Raw genomic sequence first — 23,026 nt, forward strand, 5'->3', positions numbered from 1 at the left:
CCAGACTCTGACGGATTTATGGTCTTTATAAGGAATAAGAGAGAATATTTTGGTCGGAATCTGAGACTCCTTCTCTCAACATCATCCGATCTGCATGTGTTCCCGCTCACTGCGGATTCACAACGCTTTTTCCATCTGTCCCTGATATAGTTACAAATACAAACAGCCCTAAAGTCAGATTCAGACATGGGTATGAAAAATCGGACAATTTTTAATATGCAGTGAGGTCTGTACCACTGTGTAGGATATGGACCTGGCCTGGTGGCCGCCAAGGTCAACTATCTTACAGGTACCTGAAGGTGCCCAAACCTAACATCTAGACAATACCTAGTGTGTTTTTTTTGGGGGGGGTCTCCAGGGTCATAATTCATAACCGATGCGTCTCCCAAGGACCAGCCATCTAAAGATGTCCTGCCGAACATAAGATAAAGCTGAAACAAAGAAAAAGATCCAGCTGCTGTGTGCCTCCAGGAAGGACTCCACAGAATCGTGTGGTATTAAATAAACAAGAAAAATCGCAACACGTTTTGGGGTTAAAACCCCATTATCAGTTCAAAACAGGACATATGGAAACTGCCCGGTATTTTTTTCTTTGTTTAAATTCTAGGAAGTCCTTCCTGCTGGATTTTTCTGTTTTATGGCGATTTAGCTTTAGTTTGGGAGGTCATCTTCAGATGGCTGGGCCTTGGGAGCTGCATCTGTTATGAATAGGTCCTCTACGACCACAAAAAACACACTAGTTGTTGTGTCTCACACAACTCCAGGTGAGCACCTTCGGGTAACAGGTTTGGTCTATTTATGGCAGTAATTGAGGTTTTTAACCTACGAAGCCATGGAGTCCTTAGGTGTCCATACCATGAGGCTGTAGGCAAATCATTTAGTTTGGATATTATCCTAGAAGTAAAGTTCTTGGGGAGAATATCTTCATAACATGACATCTGATGAAACAAATCAGGAGTTTTGAAGTTGTCGGCATGCTACGGTATTGTAGACCCCCAACAGATTTCTATGGTTGTCATATTTTGGCTCAGAGCTTGCATGGAGTGGTAAAACTTGTGCATGAGGCCTTATGCTTTATTCACACTCGCTATTTTTGCTGTGATTCTGGGCGGACACTATGAACCCTATTGAAGGTCTCTTACCCAAGTGGCTGTGTTAAGTATGTAGTTCAGCTGTATGGACCAGACACGGCAGCACACGCATGTAGATTCTGCTGTGTCCAGTACTGCAATGCATTGGGTACCAATTGATAGAGACCAAATTTCACACATCGATTTACCTGAGGACTCTCTTTAAGGCCTTATTCACACATTACACATGTGTGCTGTCCATGTTCTTCATTTCTATTGTAGCCAAGTATAGGAGAGGTTATATCTTTTTGTAGAACGGACATAAGGATGCAGAAAGCACAAGAATGGTTTGTATGTATGTTGCACAAAAAGGTAAAATATGTCTGCAATGGGTCCACACAAAAAACAAAAAAAAATAATAATAATGAGGTCGGCACGCTGACCGCATCTGTATTTTGAGGATCCACAATTTGTGGAGCGCAAAACGGACCGTGGGTCAGTGAAAACACATGGAGACATGCACTACTTTTGTTCGTCATGCAGACCATTGGTAGGAGATGCTCTGGAAATTGTCAGCCTAGGTGGAAACGGACAAAACACTGATCCTTCACGGACATCTTCACGTGTGAACTACTGTTGTCACCATTGTCATCACGGACACGGATGTCTGAAAGGAGCCAAGGGCTGCACAGCGACACTACGTCTAATGTGACATGATGGCGACAATTACAGAAAATTGAATTGCCATCATAAACCATAATGCAAGTTGAGCGCAATATGAGACGTGCCTGCGAATTTTCTGCAACGTGCCTGTGTTTTTAAAGCCAAATAATAGTCCTAAAATGGTTGCGTGACAGCAAGTTGAAGTCAAGACGCACAAATGTTGCATGGTTGCATGACTTTTCTTCTGAGACTCGCTGTCGCGCGACACATCTAGACCCCAGCCTATGAATCACTATGAACTCCCTGAGCACGGACTCCCACGTACCTCATCTTCTGAAACGGCACATCCAGGAAGACTAGAAATACTGTACGTACTAAAATGGCATGGTGAAATCATGGCTCGCCCTGAAAGGGTTAAGCCATCCATCCTGCTGTTCTGCAGGCCTTGCCGACAGACGTGATGAGCTGCTGTTCTGTATCCTGTGTTCTTCCCTAAATAATGAATCAGAAACGGGCACGCTGCCTGCCAATTGTCTTCTTCTCATGCATATTGTTATTTTACTTCTTTTACTACACAGGCGCGCATTAAAATTCACATATTTAAAACAGAATTTGCATACTTTGGGCCCGGGAAAATGCCACAGTATTTATTTACTGCGGGGTCCCTACGGTTCTGTGGCAGAAAACGTGCAGAGAACACGAGCTCTTCTCATGTATGGCCTAGATCTATCCTCCAGGAAACAGTCCAGCCATTTTACCTCATAGGGCGTAATGTACTTTCATTCTGGGAGGCAATAACAGCGAGAATGAGTCACTCTGGTGAAATGACAGGTAATTCCTGCAAAACAAATGACAACAACCTGGCAAATTCACTCAAAAGTACACAAAATGCTCCTCGCAAAAAGCAGCGGATTTGTCCGAGGGTGTATTTACAGTCATTTTTCTATGCCTGGTTTTGAAAACCGGGGTCCACCTGTATCGTATTGCAAATCCAAAGCAAATCTGCCAAGTCTGAAGACGGCCTAAGGGTGGATGCACACGGCGCAGAATATTCGGAAGTAATCTGCACCAAAACGGCACATAAATCTGCACTATTTATCACATTTTGGTGCATTTTCTGTGCAGTTTTTATGTGGTTTTTGGTACAGAACTGATGTAAATTTCCTGCAGATCTCATCTACTCATTGAAAAAACAAGAAATTGATCACTACAGATTTTAAAAGGAGCAGTGATCGAACATGTGCACTGCCGATCCATTCAAACTGTATGCCGGAGATAGTACAGTCGTGGCCAAAAGTTTTGAGAATTACATAAATATTGGAAATTGGAAAAGTTGCTGCTTAAGTTTTTATAATAGCAATTTGCATATACTCCAGAATGTTATGAAGAGTGATCAGATGAATTGCATAGTCCTTCTTTGCCATGAAAATTAACTTAATCCCCAAAAAAAACTTTCCACTGCATTTCATTGCTGTCATTAAAGGACCTGCTGAGATCATTTCAGTAATCGTCTTGTTAACTCAGGTGAGAATGTTGAGCAGCACAAGGCTGGAGATCATTATGTCAGGCTGATTGGGTTAAAATGGCTCGACATGTTAAAAGGAGGGTGATGCTTGAAATGATTGTTCTTCCATTGTTAACCATGGTGACCTGCAAAGAAACGTGTGCAGCCATCATTGCGTTGCATAAAAATGGCTTCACAGGCAAGGATATTGTGGCTACTAAGATAGCACCTGAATCAACAATTTATAGGATCATCAAGAACTTCAAGGAAAGAGGTTCAATTCTTGTTAAGAAGGCTTCAGGGGGTCCAAGAAAGTCCAGCAAGCGCCAGGATCGTCTCCTAAAGAGGATTCAGCTGCGGGATCGGAGTGCCACCAGTGCAGAGCTTGCTCAGGAATGGCAGCAGGCAGGTGTGAGCGCATCTGCACGCACAGTGAGGCGAAGACTTTTGGAAGATGGCCTGGTGTCAAGAAGGGCAGCAAAGAAGCCACTTCTCTCTAAAAAAAACATCAGGGACAGATTGATCTTCTGCAGAAAGTATGGTGAATGGACTGCTGAGGACTGGGGCAAAGTCATATTCTCCGATGAAGCCTCTTTCCGATTGTTTGGGGCATCTGGAAAAAGGCTTGTCCGGAGAAGAAAAGGTGAGCGCTACCATCAGTCCTGTGTCATGCCAACAGTAAAGCATCCTGAGACCATTCATGTGTGGGGTTGCTTCTCATCCAAGGGAGTGGGCTCACTCACAATTTTGCCCAAAAACACAGCCATGAATAAAGAATGGTACCAAAACACCCTCCAACAGCAACTTCTTCCAACAATCCAACAACAGTTTGGTGAAGAACAATGCATTTTCCAGCACGATGGAGCACCGTGCCATAAGGCAAAAGTGATAACTAAGTGGCTCGGGGACCAAAACGTTGACATTTTGGGCCCATGGCCTGGAAACTCCCCAGATCTTAATCCCATTGAGAACTTGTGGTCAATCCTCAAGAGGCGGGTGGACAAACAAAAACCCACTAATTATATTTCACTACATCACAGAAACAACTGAAACAAAGATCTAAAAGCAGTTTAGCAGCAAACTTTGTAAAAACTAATATTTGTGTCATTCTCAAAACTTTTGGCCACGACTGTACAATAGTGCTATCTCCGGCAGTCCCAAAAAGAGCAGCAGTGCGTATGTTCGATTGCATCTCCCTTCATAGAGGGGGGCACAAATACCCAAAATCTCGTGATCAGTGTAGGTTCCAGTGGATGCACCACTAGCAATGTTAGTGATCCCTTATCCAATGGGTATGGGATAATTTCTTGCTACTGGAATACCCCTTTAAGGATTCTGCTTTCTTTCCCCAGCAGTCTGTATGTTGCCTGAGCATTAGGTTCTCCTTGTGCTGCTATATGGTGCAGACACAATTCTTGGAAGGAAAGGCCATTAATATTCAAAAGGCTTCTCTGCTATACACAACCCCTACTTGTTGGAAGGCTACCTTGACAATAAACTGATCACAAACTGTGCTCCTGCTGTGGCAACCAGCGATCAGCTGTAATCTGTAAGGAAACCTGGCAATAAGTGTTCAAATTTCCTACAGCGCCACCGCAGGCGAAATGAGGCATTACACGGATTACAATTAAATCGCTGGGTTGTCTGTATAATGCACGATAGGACAAGTCCTCCAGGTTTTTACAGACTCTCTTTGAAACCGCGTTCCACTCCCAGGCCTAAAGAACAGGATCCTGAACAGAGGACCCCCCCATTATTAACTCCGAATACTCCAATAAGGTGAATAAAAATGGATTTACTAAGCTGTACAACCCCCTTAAAGGGGTTGTCTCACTTCAGCAAATGGTATTTAGAGCTCATGAACACAAATGCATTTTTATTCAGTTTCCGTTCCGTTATTTTAGAGGTCCATATGCGGAACCATTCACTTCAATGAGACTTTAAAAATAAAAACGGAAATTACTCCGTGTGCATTCCGTGTACGCATGTCCGTTCCGCAAAAAAAGTAGAACATGTCCTATAGGCCCCTTTCACACGGGCAAGTTTTCCGTGAGGGTGCAATGCGTGACGTAAACACATTGCACCTGCACTGAATCCTGACCCATTCATTTCAATGGAGCTGTGTAGATGAGCGATGTTTTTCACGCATCACTTGTGCGTTGTGTGAAAATCGAATCATGTTCTATATTCTGCGTTTTCCACGCAACGCAGGCCCCATAGAAGTGAATGGGGCTGCATGAAAATCGCATAGCATCCGCAAGCAAGTGCGGATGCTATGCGATTTTCACGGATGGTTGCTAAGGAGATGATGTTTTTAAATAAGGATGAGGTCCATTCACTTTATTATTTTCCATTATAACATGGTTATAATGGAAAGTAATAGCATTCTTTATCTTTAACACAGAATGTTAAGTAAAATGTCCATTGAGGGTTAAAAAATAATAAAAAAAATTACTCGTCTCATCCACTTCTTTCTTCTTCTTGCAGGACCTGCAAAAGGACCTGCGCTGACGTCATCACGCTCAATGACATCAGCGCAGGTCCTGCAAGAAGAAAGAAGACGATAACGGCTGCGCGATCAAGTGGATGAGACGAGTAATTTTATTATTTTTTAACCCTCAATGGACATTTTACTTAACATTTTGTGTTAAAGATAAAGAAGCTATTACTTTCCATTATAATCATGTTATAATGGAAAATAATAAAATCTACAGAACACTGAACCCAAACCCGAACTTTAGTGAAGAAGTCCGGGTTTCGGACTGGGTACGCGCGTGCAAAATGCATTAAAACTCTCTGCACTCACGTGGAAAAAACTGAACAACGCAAGGCAATCGCAGACAAAACTGACTGAAATTGTGTGAGCACTCACGCGGGTTTCCCGCAACGCATCCGGACCTCTTCTGCGACGCCTGTGTGAAAGGGGCCATACTTGTCCGTTTTGCAGACAAGAACAAGCATTGTTACAATGGATCTGCAAAAAACACGGATGCAATACAGATGTCACCAGGGTTTTTTTGCGGATCCGTGTTTTGCAGTCGTGTGCATGAGCCCTTATGTAGAGAAAGTTAATACAAGGCACTTACTAATGTATTGTGATTGTCCATATTGCTTCCTCCATCACATTATAACTGCTCGTTTCCAGAGGTTACGACCACCCAGAAACTCAGAAGCAGTGGTCGTGCTTGCACATTATAGGAAAAAGTGCACTCCCGGACCCCAGAAAGGCCATCGCTTTTTCCTATAGTGTGCGAACACGACCACCGCTGATGGATTGCAGGATGGTCATAACCCCGGGAAACGAGCAGTTTATAATGTGATGGAAAGATGAATGAAGCCAGCAAAGGAGGCAATATGGACAATCACAATACATTAGTAAGTGCCTTGTATTAACTATCTCTACATGATCAATGCCGTTTGCTAAAGTGAGACCACCCCTTTAAGTTGCAATAAAACCCTTTAATATGTGCATTACTGCCAGTAGACCGTCCCATGATCTAATTTCGGTTGAGTAGAACCACAGGGTGCCCAGGCCTGGTGGTTACATTACAGAGGAGAATGATTCAGTGACGCACTGGCGGTGACCATTCCTTTCTCCGGTTACAGCACGTCTTATGTTTTCTTATCTGATATAACATCCTGCTTTTCCTACGAGACGCGGTCAAGTCTACTGGGAAGCAGAGCGAGGATCAGGGATGATACACACAGACCCTTCCCTTTGAGGCTGAAGCTTTGAGTCACTGGAGAGCTCGCCAGGATCTCGCTCGTCACTGTGTGGGTGAAACATTTCAAAGGAAGGAGTTGCACAAACATCAAGGTCTGTGTTCACTTGTAGCAAGCCGGGAGGTCAGAGAACCTTAATAAATTGGCTCTCCAACAAGCAAGATCTTTAATTAAAACCACTCTTAATATCGCCGGCTCCGAGGTACAGCAAATCAGAAGGCCCTTAAATTAAAAGAAAAACACACAGGGCCTGAGGAAGGGCAGGAAAACGACGGCATCCGCAAAATGGAGCGGGGATGGAAAGCAGACGCTGCTGCAGATGTGTCCCCTACAATTAATCGGATGGGCCAAATTAAGGCTGAGAATACAATCCAACCCATTCAACAATTAAATAAAAATCACTCCCATCCTTCACCAGTATAAAGAGAGGATGACTCAGAGCAATAATGAGCTCATCCCAAACAGCACCCTAGGAAGCGGACGCTAATAGGATGTGCAGCAATCTCCGTGAGTGTTGCCTGAACCTGGGACATAAAGCCTGCCAGCGCTCGGCCACTTAATAGGATTTAGCTCAATATCATGCACAAATATGCCCGCCAAATAACGTTACTGTATGCAGCGCTGCACGGCAGACGCCATTACACAATTAAACAGTTTATCAAAATTATACTGGAAGTCTGGGACGAGGAAAATACACAGATACTGGAGAGGTGGAGCGCATGCACAGCGGGATGAACCTGGATCCAGATTAACATCTTGGGGCACTTAGATACTACAGTATGGACTCCACACTCATCCTCTTTTTTTTTATTTTTATTAAAAGGGGTTTTCTGAGATTTTTATACGTATCAGTATCTGATTAGTGGGGGGGGGGGGGTCCGATCAGCTGTTTGAGAAGGCACCGGCGCGCTCGCAGTAGTGCCTGCTTTTCCTAGGCCAGTGATGACACGTGGCCTAGGAGCAGCTCAGCCCCATTCAAGTGAATGGGGCCGAGTGCAATACCAAGCACAGCCACTATACAATGTACGGCGCTGTGCTTGCACCTGGCCGGATCCCCGCCGGGTTCTATTATAGTCAATGGGGCATGGCGGTGCTCCAGCCATTTCACAGCGGATTTAACGCCAGTGTGCATGTGCCGTCTGCCTTCTCTCTTCCTGTCCACTGCTGCGGTCTATGGCAAAGACCATTAGGCCACAGCTAGGAAACCTAGCTGCAGTGCTCTGAAATTTTCCTTAAAAGAGATTAGCTGAGTATGGAGACTCCACGGGAAAATAATACGCAAATAAGTATCGCCCAGGCAAAGAGAGCCATCTCGCTAGCGCCTCCTTCTGGAAAGGGGGTCCCTAGGGGTCAAAATCCGACTTTTTTAACAAGTCTTTGGACATAACAAGGGAAAATAGCCAACCCAAATATCCATAAGTAGACAGCCGTTTCGAGGTGCTTGCTCTTCATCAGTACGGTGCAGGATTCTGGCCGGCGGAGTGAGATGCTTCAGATGCAGCATAGGCAGGGTATAAGTAAGGTAAGCAACCGACGGATATGAGGCTTGGCTATTTTACCTTGACATGTCCCAAGGCTTGTTAAAAAGTCGGACTTTGACTCAGAAGGAGCCACTTCCAGAAGGTGGCGCTAGAGAGAAGGTTGATACCTCTGTGATTCTTTTGGCAGTCTGAAACCCATCTGCTCTCTTATCCAAGGTTCTGCCTATTCTGCTAAGGCCTAGTTCACATCTCCGTTTTGGAGATCTGGCTGCCTGATCCGGCGCAAATGCCAGCTGTCTGCCAGGCCAAAAAAAAACGCGCTGCAATCAATTGTTTTTGTCCGGCCGAAACCCGTCATTTATGGGGATCTGGCGGTAAAGTAGAGGATCCGGAGGCAGCTGGATCTCCTAACAGAGATGGGATTGAGGCCTATCTTTTTACTGCAGCTCTGCCTTTTCAGACTGGCTGCTGTGTTATGCACAAGCCCACCACGAGCTGAAGAGGAAATCACTATGAGTCCACTTGTTGCAGCAAATATACAATGCTTATATAGCAGAGGCTTAGAAAAAAATGCTTAAAAATATACAGAAGAAAATGAGAATCCCAGAAATGTGCATATCTTCTCATTACAATGCAGGAACGTTGCAAGTTGACTTCTCATGGTGAAGGTTTTATGAAGAGCACAGGGAGGAGGATCAATGCAGGAGAGTGCAGGGAGCCACCGGAGGATAAGGCTGACTCAAAGCTGCTTGGGCAATTTAAGGATGTGAATCATGCTTACTCCCTTCAGACATATTACACGGAGCGGAGAGAGACAGTGGACGAGACAAGTGCCCTCCTCCAAGCCCCGGGAGATTGCAAACAGGTGTCATAAATCACAGGTCCTGGCAAATGAAACTCTCACAAGCTGCAGTGTGTGGGGAGGAATCATTAATCAGTGCTGCCCTCACAGCAGGTACCGTGGCCCCTGCTAAACACATGCACGCCATTTTACTGGAGCCGAAGTTTAACTGTTCAGGAGCTGATATGGAATGAAATTACCAATCCATCATCCCGCTGACAAATACACACCCGATATGTATCAGAGCTGGAAGGTTATAATATATGCACACACTCAAATTTGATAAAAAAAATTAATAAAATGTTGAATTAGGCTACATGCACACGGCCGTATGTGTTTTGCGGGCTGCAGATCCGCAAAAAAAAATGTCATGCGTTTTAGGCATTGTAACAATGCCTAAAACGGACAAGAATAGGACAGGTTATATTTTTTTTGAGGGGCTACGGAACGGACATACTGATGCGGACAGCACACGGTGTGCTGTCTGCATTTTTTGTGGACCCATTGAAATGAATGGGTCTGCATCCTATCCGCAAAAAAAAACGGAACGGACATGGAAACAAACAACGTTCGTGTGCATGTAGCCTTAATCAAGCAAATATCAATGGGGTGACCCAGAATTATTTATTTTGTCTAAACCAAATCAACAAAAACAACCGGCACTCAAGCCGTTGTGAAACTACAACTCCCGGCATCCACCAGTTTCGAGAATAGCCAAGCAAGCGTGCATGCTGGGAATTGCAGTTTCACAACAATTTGAGTGTCAGAGGTTGCAGACCCCCGGACTATATACTGGTCTAGAATTGCAGATCAGCCCAATTCACTTGTATGGGGCTTAACTGCAGTACCAGACTCAACCTATGTCCAATGGTGGCGCTGTTACTGGGGATTTTCAACTCATTTAAAAATTTTGTTCAAAACCTGAAAAGGAGTACAGTTACCCAGATTATCGCCATCCATATCACAAAGACACCGGTCTTAGACTCCGTACGCAGCTGTAAGACTCTGCTAATTTATGACGGGGCGCGAGTGAATTGGGCGAATCTACGGCAGTATGGCTGGAGTAGTTTTTCACCCAAAATTTTTTACCACGGGACCCCCGCCGATCAGCTGTTTGAGAAGGCAGCGGCTCTCCCGTGAGCACTGTGGCCTGCTTGCAGATTACCAAGCGCAGTGCCGTACACTGTATAGTCATCTCAGCCCCATTCACTTCTATGGGGCTGAGCTGCGCCTAGGCCACGTGACTGATGAACGTGACGTTGCCTAGGGCAGGGATGGGCAAACTGCGGCTCTCCAGCTGTTGTAAAACTACAAGTCCCATCATGCCCTGTTGTAGGCTGATAGCTGTAGGGAGACTGGGAGTTGTAGTTTTACAACAGCTAGAGGGCCGCAGTTTGCCCATCCTTGGCCGCGAAAAAGCTGCGAGAAAGCTGCACGGCTATTGCGAGTGCCACTGCCTTCTCAAACAGCTGATCGGCGGGGGTCCCAGGTGTCAGACCCCACCAATCAGATACTGATAACCTATACATAGAATGCGTCATCAGTAGTAAAGTGTCAGAAAACCCCTTGAAATCCTGGCACAATCCCTGCCCCCCCTCTTATCATTGCTGTATCGCACCTATCTCCAGTTCTGAGAACCTGAGGATACGACATACACTTACGATATAAGAAGCTAGTTCTTCACGCTAATGTCTTAAGCTTCAGTGCATGCGGTGGTCAGCGCACATCTGCCCCCCACCAGTTCAAAGTATTTCTATTCATGGCGAGCGAATCCTCTGTGTGCACAAAAGCTTCAAAAGAGGACGTGTCAACAACGTCTGCCACGCAGGCCAGGCCGAAAAAACAACCCCAGCGAGGACGACGCCATCCTGCCTCCAAGCAATAGCACTTCACAAACATGGGTAAAGTGGCTTTGCTGCAGAGTGAATAGCAGCTTTTGTGCCATGCCCACCCCCCCGCCGCTGCACAATATGCTCGCTGAAACGGTTTACAGTCAGCTTTTTAAAAGGCTCATTAGCTTCCGCAAATTAATCTTTGATGTATGCACACAGGGAAGGTCCGAATAAAATGGAATTGGAGGAGCCAACGCACAAAGGAGAGCGCAGGCTACATATAAATTACAGGCACGACAGACCCCTCATTGTACAGAAGGTATCCCCTGCAAAATGTCACAGAACGGTGGGTTTTCGATCGTCCCCGTGTGCACTAAGCCCCCAGACATATTAATTCCTCTGACGCCCGCTGAAGGGAAGGAAAAGTTGGTGAATGAAGCTTCTGAATTGAAGGTGTAAACCCTTTTATTGGCAGAGGTGAGAACAAGTTGTAAATGAAACAACAAATCCTCCAGTGTACAGGGCAAAGTCTGAGATAAAACAGGCGCAGGCGAGGCAAATGACTGCCCGGTGTATATGGAGAAGGACGTGAGGAAGGTGGAACACCATGTGGTTTATTATGGAGCCAGGGATAGAAATTTCCACTAAGCGGCTATAAAATATTCTTTGTTAAAAAAGAAAAAAAAAAAAAGTATACATAGTTAAATGGATAGTAAGTAATATTTTTGCAGGAAGGGACCACAATAATGCATTGCAAATCTCTTCCTTCAGCATCCACTCAAATCCAGAACTACACAAACGTGTCTCCTGTTAGGCTAGGTCTACACCGCGACATTTGCCGCGCAACATTTTGTCGCACCAATGTCGCGAGACAATTTTTATAATGGTAGTCTATGGTGTCGCACTGCAACATGCTGCAACTGCGACAGTCACAAAAAATCCATTCGAGATGGATTTTTCTGCGACTGTCGTGTCGCAGTAGGTCGCATGTCTCAGTGCGACACCATAGACTACCATTATAAAAATTGTTGCGAGACATTGGTGCGACAAAATGTTGCGCGGCAAATATCGTCATGTAGACCTAGCCTTAAAGAGGACCTTTCACCAGAATAAAACCTCTAAACTAACTATACAGACTTGTAGAGCGGCGCCCAGGGATCTCCCTTCACTTACTGTTATCCCCGGGCGCCGCTCCGTTCTCCGGTTATAGCCTCCGGTATCTTCATAGTTAGGCTCCACCCAGGGGAACCTGACGGCGTCTCTTTCTTCTATGCTGTAGCGCTGGCCAATCTCAGCGCTCAGCGCTACAGCATGGAAGAATGAGACGCCGGCAGGTTCCCTTGGGTGGAGCCTAACTATGAAGATACTGGAGGCTATAACCGGAGAACGGAGCGGCGCCCGGGGATAACAGTAAATGCAGGGGAATCCCTGGGCGCCGCTCTACGCGTCTGTATAGTTAGTTTTGAGGTTTTATTATGGTGAAAGGTCCTCTTTAAAGGGTGTGATTTCCTTTTCAACCATTTATTTTATTGCTTGAATGCATCTAAAATAAAATAAAGAAGCAGTCCTGAATTTAAATAAAAATGCAGTTTTGTGTTTACAGTTCTATGTAATCTTAAAATGACCCTCCGATTCAATAAAAAAAATACCATGAAAGAACCAAACACTTATGCCCCCATCATTAGAGCGGGAGTCACGCTACGGACTCGCAGTCTAGCATCCGTCTTTAACTTCCAGCACTACTGGGGTCACATAGCATTATAGTGATGTATAATGCTATGTAAGTGTTATGTCAGTGTTATCCAATACATTCCAGAACTATAAGGGTTATATCATGATCAGGATAATGCACCATGTCACAAAGCTCGAATCATTTCAAATTGGTTTCTTGAACATGACAATGAGTTCACTGTACTAAAATGGCCCCCACAGTCACCAGATCTCAACCCAATAGAGCATCTTTGGGATGTGGTGGAACGGGAGCTTCGTGCCCTGGATGTGCATCCCTCAAATCTCCATCAACTGCAAGATGCTATCCTATCAATATGGGCCAACATTTCTAAAGAAGGCTATCAGCACCTTGTGGAATCAATGCCACGTAGAATTAAGGCAGTTCTGAAGGCAAAAGGGGGTCCAACACCGTATTAGTATGGTGTTCCTAATAATTCTTTAGGTGAGTGTGTATATATATATATATATATATATATATATATATATATATATATATATATATATATATATATATATATATAGGAACCCGTCACCAGGATTTTGGGTATAGAGCTGAGGTCATGGGTTGCTAGATGGCCGCTAGCAGATCCGCAATATCCAGTCCCCACAGCTCTGTGTGCTTTTATTGTGTATTAAAACCGATTTGATACATACGCAAATTAACCGGAGATGAGTCAGAGCTTGAAAATATGACTCTTCTCTGGTCACACAAGTAAGATAAGACTCTTATGTTAATTTGCATATGTATCAAATCGTTTTTTTTACACAATAAAAGCACACAGAGCTATGGGGACTGGGTATTGCGGATGTGCTAGCGGCCATCTAGCAGCCCATGTCCTCAGCTCTATACCCAAAATCCCGGTGACAGGTTCCCTTTAATGTGACCTATAAAATGTACAACTCAATTGAAAAACAAACTGAAATATTTTAGGTAGAGGGAAGAAAAAATATAAAAATAAAAATAATATGGTTGCATAAGTGTGCACACCCTTAAACTAATACTTTGTTGTAACACCTTTTGATTTTATTACAGCACTCAGTCTTTTTGGGTATGAGTCTATCAGCATGGCACATTTTGACTTGGCAAGATTTGCCCACTCTTCTTTGCAAAAACACTCCTGTGCACAGCCCTCTTCAGATCACCCCACAGATTTTCAATCGGATTCAGGTCTGGGCTCTTGCTGGGCCATGCCAAAACTTTAATCTTCTTCTGGTGAAGCCATTCCTTTGTTGATTCGGATGTATGCTTTGGGTCGTTGTCATGCTTAAAGATGAAGTTGACTGGTAGTTAAGCTAGAGGGAATACCAAATAAGGCCCCAGCTGAAGAAAACCAGCCCCTTGGCATGATGCTGCCACCACCATGCTTCACTGTGGGTATGGTGTTCTTTTGGTGATGCGCAGTGTTGTTTTTGCACCAAACATATCTTTCGGAATTATGGTCAAAAAGTTCAACCTTGGTTTCATCAGACCATAACACCTTTTCCCACATGCTTTTGGGAGACTTCAGATGTGTTTTTGCAAAATGTAGCCTGGCTTGGATGTTTTTCTTCATAAGAAAAGGCTTCTGTCTTGCCACTCTACCCCATAGCCCAGACATATGAAGAATACGGGAGATTGTTGTCACATGTACCACACAGCCAGTACTTGCCAGATATTCCTGCAGCTCCTATAATGTTGCTGTAGGCCTCTTGGTCCCTCCCAGACCAGTTTTCGTCTCGTCTTTTCATCAATTTTGGAGGGACGTCCAGTTCTGGGTAATGTCACTGTTGTGCCATATTTTCTCCACTTGATGATGACGGTCTTCACTGTGTTCCATGGTATATCTAATGCCTTGGAAATTCTTTTCTACCCTTCTCCTGACTGATACCTTCTAACAATGATTTCCCTCTGATGCTTTGGAAGCTCTCTGTGGACCACGGCTTTTGCTGTGGGATGCGACTAAGAAAATTTCAGGAAAGACCAACTAGAGCAGCTGAACTTTATTTGGGGTTAATCAGAGGCACTTTACATGATGGCCGGTGTATGCTGACTCCTATTTAAGAGGATTCTGAATGTGATTGCTTAATTCTGAACACAGCTACATCCCCAGTTATAAGACGGTGTGCACACTTATGAAACCACATTATTTTAGTTTTTTTTTTGTTTTCTTCCCTCCACCTAAAAGATTTCAGTCTGTTTTTCAATTGAGTTGTACCGTTTATAGGTCACATTAAAGGTGGAAAAAGTTCTGAAATGATTCATCTTTGTCTCATTTTCTTACATCACAGAAACCTGACATTTTAACAGGGGTGTGTAGACTTTTTATATCCACTGTGTATATATACAGCAGTGTTGTGTACTGATATGTGAGGTACGAGGTATAATAGATGCCGTGTGTCGAGATATTTAGTACTGTATATACAGCAGTGTACTGATAAGGTACGAGCTGTAATTTATACCTCACATATCAGTACACTGCTGTATATACTGGCCAAGAACGGAAAGTTAGGGGGGGGCTAAGAATGGGTTATGAGGGCCCAATTTAGATTCCTGCTACAGGGCCCCAGTGATTTCTATGTACGCCCCTGGCATTGAGGAAATAAAAACAAAAGCTGCTTTTCAGTGAATATCTGCTCTGTTCATGTCCAACTGGCACCAGTGCACGGCTTCCATGTTCCCAGGCACTCGACAAACAGCTGATGTTGGGGGAAGCTGCCATCAGCTGCGCATTTCCCCTGCAGCAGCCACTATTGGCTGTGGCAGGAAAGCTCAAACTGCGGCCCTCCAGCTGTTGTAAAACTACAACTCCCACAATGCCCTGCTGTAGGCTGTCGGGCATGCTAGGAGTTGTAGTATTGCAACAGCTGGAGGGCCGCAGGTTGAGCATGCCTGGGCTACGGTATTACATGTGCACATTTGAATGACCGTATCCTCTACACTGAGAGACGCTGCTTGTTAGTGATAACCCCTTAACAATGGGCATCCGTGAGAGGTTATATCTGGATGAAAAGGTTTCAAAATCCACTGACCTCAAGCAGAAATCTTGAAAATGCCCAATTATACTTTAATTCATATAAAAGCTTATTATAAAACCTTTCATTATACAAGCATAGCCTGTGATGCAGCAGTTCGATTCTCGGTGCCTAACCAACCAGGGCAAGATCTGCTCCGAAAATTTTCCCCATAATCTCGTTACTTTCCTCCTGTAATCTTCTCCCATATGCCAGCTCAGATTCCACCCTGGAAATCCACAGCTCATTACCGTACTAAATCAGTGTGGAATTTTCAAAGCTGCAGAATGTCAATTCTGTCACAGATTTTCAGCGCAGATTTCACTCTGCAAGCATAGCATGAAATTGTAGCAAAATCCAAGTCCTTTCCTCTGCTCTGTGATATGCTGCAGATTAAACATCTGCACCAGGGGTCACGTTATGTGCAGATTCCTCTGCGCAAAGTCCCTGCAGCATGAGAATGAGATACGTTAAAATCTCTGCTACTGTAAAAGATGTAGATGTTCTGCATGCAATTCCACTGTGGAAGATCTGCAGCGCATTCACCACTTGTGCCCATGCCGCTTAAAGGGCACCTGTCAGCAGATTTGTACCTATGACACTGGCTGACCTGTTACATGTGCGCTTGGCAGCTGAAGACATCTGTGTTGGTCCCATGTTCATATGTGCCCACATTACTGAGAAAAATGACGTTTTATTGTATGCAAATGAGCCTCTAGGAGCAACGGGGGCGTTACCATTACACCTAGACGCTCTGCTCTCTCTGCGGCTGCCATGCCCTCTGCACTTGGATTGATAGGGCCAGGCTGTGTAAACATCATCACTTCCAGGGCCATTAATTAAAGTGCAGAGGGCGCAGCAGCTACAGAGAGCAGAGCCTCTAGGTGTAATGGTAACGCCCCCGTTGCTCCTAGAGGCTTATTTGCATATAATAAAACATCATATTTCTCAGCAATGCAGGCACATATGAACATGGGTCCAACACAGATGCCTTCAGCTGCCAAGCGCACATGCAACAGGTCAGCCAGTGTCATAGGGACAAAACTGCTGATAGTTGCCCTTTAATATGCCCCCCCTCCCCCCTTTTGAGGACAAAGCCCTGATCATTTAATAATCGAGCAGCAAATATAAAGTGTAGTATGAAAAATAAAACCCCAAGCAGGGAAGCCAGTCCATGAAATCTGACAATGTGTGGATTAAAAGGATATAGAAAAAACACCAGGGGACGCGGCTATGGCCGTAAGGCAATACCACCTGCGGGTCATTTTTATCCCTGGCTATTACAACCTTTGTACAGTCCTAAGGAGGCGACGCGTTTTATTCACCTGCACTTCCAGACATTAGATGTGATCTCTAACTGGGTTCTGTTAATAGAAGAAGCAGTGTGAAGCTGAGTGGTTTCTACAGCTCTGAAAGCCGGGGAGGAGAAGACAGCCACTCTCCTGTATAATCAGGTCCAATTACGGAGAGCATAGCCCTCGTGGCAGGACTCCACGGGAGGCCGCAGGGCTGGATAGAAAAGCTGCCAGCCCAAAGTCTAATGGGAATAATAAAGGAAATATGCTTTGCAAAGTAGAATAACGGCAAACAAAAGGAAAAAGGAACCGCAGGAAGGTGTATCTTACTTGTGCATGAAAGATGAGCTCGGCGGCGGCGTTCTCTGCCGGAGCCAAAACAAATCTACCGGGATCATCCCTGACAAGTGAAGGAACGCGTCTCGTCCTGAGACAATCACCAATAAACTATATATAGGTCGTCCTGGACACAGTCTGTAATCAATCTGCTGAGCCACTAATCAGAATGTAGTTTCTATGGAGGAGAAGAAGTGGCAGATACATTGGGAGCCGCTTATCTCTGGAGAAAATAAAGATGGGATAGCGAAAAAGAAAAAAAAGAAAAAACTATCTAATTACTTAAATATGAAATGAATATAAGAATCTAGCAGGGAAAAGAAATGTAAGAAGGGAAAATAGGAGCCTGGGTTTGAATCCAACCAGAGGCTGAAATTTGGAGCTTGTATATGCACTCCATTGTGTTTGCATGGGTTTCCTCTCACACTTTATACTGATCGGTTAAAGGGAATGTGTCATCAGAAAATGACCCATTGTATAAATCCCATTTTTATGTTTAACAAATTTTTGGTGGTTATATTTAATTTTCCATGTCAATATCTATATTTAAACAAAACCCACAAAATCCTGCAGTTTTCGCACTGGCTTCGAAGAATAATAATAATAATAATAGGCGCCAATTCTCGGTCTGTACAGATTACTTTACTGCAGTTATCTGCGTATCTGTCATTCTAATCCTGCCTGTAATGGTATCACCCCTGTGTATAGATAAGACAGGATCCACCGTTCACAATAGGTGATTGTCACATGTTATCTATTATTTCCTTGTACGATGACCTCTGCACAGGTCACACAGCATGGCTAGAAGACTGTCCCATAGAAGTCAGTGAGGTCCCCTCCTGTCCATTGTGTCTATGGACCATGGGACTGCTGTAAAGCAATTTTCTTAGGGTACTTTCACACTAGCGTTTTTCTTTTCCGGCATTGAGTTCCGTCCTAGGGGCTCAATACCGGAAAAGAACTGATCAGTTTCATCCCCATGCATTCTGAATGGAGAGAAATCCGTTCAGGATGCATCAGGATGTCTTCAGTTCAGTCAGTGAATGGCGTTTTGGACGGAGGAAATACCGCAGCAAGTATGAGGGGGATGAGAGACGCGCTCCTAGAGCTTAGGCTACTTTCACACTCGCGTTTGGTGCGGATCCGTCATGGATCTGCACAAACGCATCTGTTCAGATAATACAACCGCATGCATCCGTTCAGAACGGATCCGTTTGTATTATCTTTAACATAGCCAAAACGGATCCGTCTTGAACACCATTGAAAGTCAATGGGGAACGGATAAGTTTTCTATTGTGCCAGTGGAAATGGATCTGTCCGCATTGACTTACATTGTGTGTCAGGACGGATCCCTTTGGCTCAGTTTCGTCAGACGGATCTGTTTTGGGCCGCTTGCGAGAGCCCTGAACGGATCTCACAAATGGAAACCTAAACGCCAGTGTGAAAGTAGCCTTATATAAATTGCCAAAAGGCAGCGATAGCAGTATTCACAGTACCAATCTATCTTTTACGGTCACATTGTTACAATTCTATAATGTGAATAAGTAAAGATTAATACAGTGATTGGGATACTGCAGAGATAGCAATATATTGGGAGCAGCGTTCCTTTGTCCCCACAAGGCACGGATAGTAATATCTCTCACGCTACAAATTATCAGATCCTGCAAGAGAAGGCAGTGTAGATATTATAAATATATGGCCAGAGTATATAGGTAGATACTAACAGGAGTGGCAATAAATGTAGAGTTAGGCCTCATGCACATGACCGTTGTGTGCATCCGTGGCCGTTGTTCCGTTTTCCGTGATTTTCTGCGGACCCATTGACTTTCAATGGGTCCGTTGAAAACTCGGAAAATGCACCGTTGTTCATCCACAGCCGTGATCCGTGTTTCCTGTCAGTCAAAAAAATAGGACCTGTCCTATTTTTTTGACGGACAACGGTTCACGGACCCATTCAAGTCAATAGGTCAGTGAAAAAAAAACACGGATGCACACAAGATTGGCATCCGCGTCCGTGATCCGTGGCCGTAGGCTACTTTCACACAGACGGATCGCATAAAAGCTTTTTCAGAGCTGAGTTTTCACTTCGTGAAAACTCAAATCCGACAGTATATTCTAACACAGAGGCGTTCCCATGGTGATGGGGACGCTTCTAGTTAGAATATACTAAGAACTGTGTACATGACTGCCCCTGCTGCCTGGCAGCACCCGATCTCTTACAGGGGGCTGTGATCCGCACAATTAACCCCTCAGGTGCCGCACCTGAGGGGTTAATTGTGCGTATCATAGCCCCCTGTAAGAGATCAGGTGCTGCCAGGCAGGAGGGGGCAGACCCCTCTCCCCTGTATTTAACCCTCCCTCCCCAGTATTATATTCATTGGTGGCCAGTGCGGCCTACTCTCCCCCCCCCCCCCCCCCCTAATTAAAATCACCCCCCCCCCCCCATCATTGGTGGCCAGTGCGGCCTCCCCTCTCCCCCTCTCCCCCCCCCTCCCTAATTAAAATCACCCCCCATCATTGGTGGCCAGTGCGGCCTCCCCTCTCCCCCCCCCCCTTAATTAAAATCACCTTCCCCCATCATTGGTGGCAGCGGAGAGTTCCAATCGGAGTCCCAGTTTAATCGCTGGAGCTCCAATCGGTAACCATGGCATCCAGGACGCTACTGCAGTCCTGGTTGCCATGGTTACTTAGCAATTTTTAGAAGCATTATACTTACCTGCGATGTCTGTGACCGGCCGGGCGCTCCTTCTACTGGTAAGTGACAGGTCTGTGCTATAGGCAATGCACCGCACAGACCTTTCACTTAACAGTAGGAGGAGCGCCCGGCCGGTCACAGACATCGCAGGTAAGTATAATGCTTCTAAAATTGCTAAGTAACCATGGCAACCAGGACTGCAGTAGTGTCCTGGTTGCCATGGTTACCGATCAGAGCAAATCCGTTTGCAATTGCACCATATTGTGTCAACAATAAACGGATCCGTCCCCATTGACTTGCATTGTAAGTCAGGACGGATCCGTTTGGCTCCGCACGGCCAGGTGGACACCAAAACGACTTTTTCTTCATGTCCGTGGATCCTCCAAAAATCAAGGAAGACCCAAGGACGAAAAAACGGACACAGATCACGGACCTACGGACCCCGTTTTTGCGGACCTTAAAAAAAAAAACGGTCGTGTGCATGAGGCCTTAGAGACAATAAAAAGATCTTATAATCGATCTCTGAAAGAGTGCAAAGCAACAACACAGTGTAAAGTGACAATAAATGGTTACCTGCAAATAAGAAGACCACACATTTCCCCTTCAGAAGAGTAATGTACATTTATAGCAGTGTCCCATAATAAAGCACTGTCCCAGTGACTGCTAGGAGTAACACTGATAATTGTCCCTGCCATCCCCTGATAGTTTTAAACCACATTTGGTCTCTTTTCTGTCTTTTGGTTTTAATACATTACTAATAAAACACGTAGTTTTATAATGTAGTAGTTAGGACCCCTAAAGGGATTTTGTGGTCAATTGAGCAGTTGTATATTTTGTGTATTTATCCCGAGGATCCTAATAAGGGCCTAGGAGTTTGCTGTTACTATATGGTTTTAACTGGCAGATAAAATATTTGGTGACACATTTCCTATGAAATTTCCCAAAGTCTGCGTGTGTCTGATATTGTGAGCCCCACTGAGGACAGGGACTGATGTGAGCACTATTTAAAGGGCATCTGTCAGCAGTTTTGTACCTATGACACTGGCTGACCTGTTACATGTGCGCTCCGCAGCTGAAGGCGTCTGTGTTGGTCCCATGTTCATATGTGCCCGCATTGCTGAGAAAAATCATGTTTTAATATATGCAAATGAGCCTCTAGGAGCAACGGGGGCGTTACCATTACACCTAGAGGTTCTGTTCTCTCTGCACTTTGATTGACAGGACCAGATGTGATGATGTTTACACTACCTGGTCCTGTCAAAGTGCAGAGGGCGCAGCAAATTCAAAGTGATGTGAACAAAGCCCTAATGAAACAGATATGGTATAGTACTAACAGAAGCTCAGACTGCACACACACAAGCACATTCACTACAACTGCTCCCCGAAGACAAAGAGACGGAAACTCTGATGTGGTAAGGAGATAAAATCAACTCAAACAAACCTTTACTGCCTTTAACCACCAACAAACATGTAACGGCTATGGAAACCACTGACGTGGAATAAATGATTAGTACATAGGTTACCTAAAGTTACAAAGAAAAATAAATACATTTCTGTCTGCAATCTTAAAGGGGTATTTTGGAGATATTAAGTCATCCCCTATCCACAGAACAGGGGATAACTGTAAGATCAGTGGGGGTCCTGTCGTGGGAACCCCATACCTTGTGCAACCTCCTGAAATGAACGTAGTGGCCGATCGGGCATGCGTGCAGCCGCTCCCATTAATTTCTATGGGGCCACACACATTTCTAAGGTATCCATATTTTATGGACCAAAATATGGCCACGGCCATGTGCATGAAGCCTTGTACATGCTGGATGTGAGGTCGGTGCGTCCCTGCACTGCTTTTCCAATCTCTCCCCTGTGCGGTCAGTCAGTGATACTGAGGACTGTGCGATTCCCTCCCCTTGCAAAATCTGGCTGTGGGTTCTCTCCTCTCGTGTTCACCGACGCGTCCTGTGAAATTCACCTCCTCCCATGCAGACTTTGGTGTGTGCGCTTTCTTCCCCATCTACAGTCCTTGGATGCTTCCCCCCCCTCTCCACACACTGATCTACCATGAACAAACTCCTAGAAAAACGGCAGATACAGGAGCAGCGCTCTGAGGATCTGTTAGATTCAACAGCATCAACAGCTAGGTGAAGGACTTACACATACCCTGCCAAAGCAAAACGGTAGATAATTGGTGATGAAGACTATTTAGAAAGCTGCTTACTTTTGCATTTAGGAAACAAATAAAAATCTGTGCAAATGTGTCCTTAGCCTTTAGCCAATTCCACTGACGACAACAACAGGTCTATCAGGTGCCTCATACGTACTTACCGTATGTCTATGAAGACAAAAAGAAAGAGGCCATATAATTTAATATAAAAACCTGCTGAGGTTAATTAGCTTTCAGCAGTTGGCCTTAGCCTGAGCTCACTGAGGACAGGAGCCAAAAGAAAATAAATTATGATCCTGTCAGGTTCCCTATTGTGATTATTCATTCGGCAATCTTTAAGGAGGATGCGTCAGCTCCCATTGTTCAGTAAATACTTGTATTCCCTCTGGTGCATTTTTGCTTAGAACTCTGCTTTGTGCCATTCCTCTGTTATTACTCTTGGAAATGTATCAATAGCTTGACAGTTGGGCGTTTTCATTCCCCCTTGTCAATGTGGTGTGCCTGACACTTATAGCATGGCCACAGGATGCCGTATGGAAACGGAGGCTGTGGGACCTGTACCTTTTTTTGTGAACAGAGAGGTGGCCCCAAATGCACAGCTGTACCCATTTATTTACATGGGACTTACGAAAAATAGCCAAGCACTCTTACTCCGCTATTCTGAAAAAACCCACAGAAGTAAATGGATAGAGCAGTGCATGGG

The 23,026-nt window shown here is 44.8% G+C and overlaps 1 protein-coding gene across 1 annotated transcript in view; it reads right to left on the reverse strand.

Annotated features, from left to right (window-relative positions):
- BRF1 (BRF1 RNA polymerase III transcription initiation factor subunit) overlaps positions 1-23,026 on the reverse strand; it is a 261,025-nt gene that overhangs the window by 184,166 nt on the left and 53,833 nt on the right. The window lies entirely within an intron of this gene.

Source organism: Bufo bufo, chromosome 11 (assembly GCF_905171765.1).
Source record: "Bufo bufo chromosome 11, aBufBuf1.1, whole genome shotgun sequence".
Lineage (NCBI taxonomy): Eukaryota > Metazoa > Chordata > Amphibia > Anura > Bufonidae > Bufo > Bufo bufo.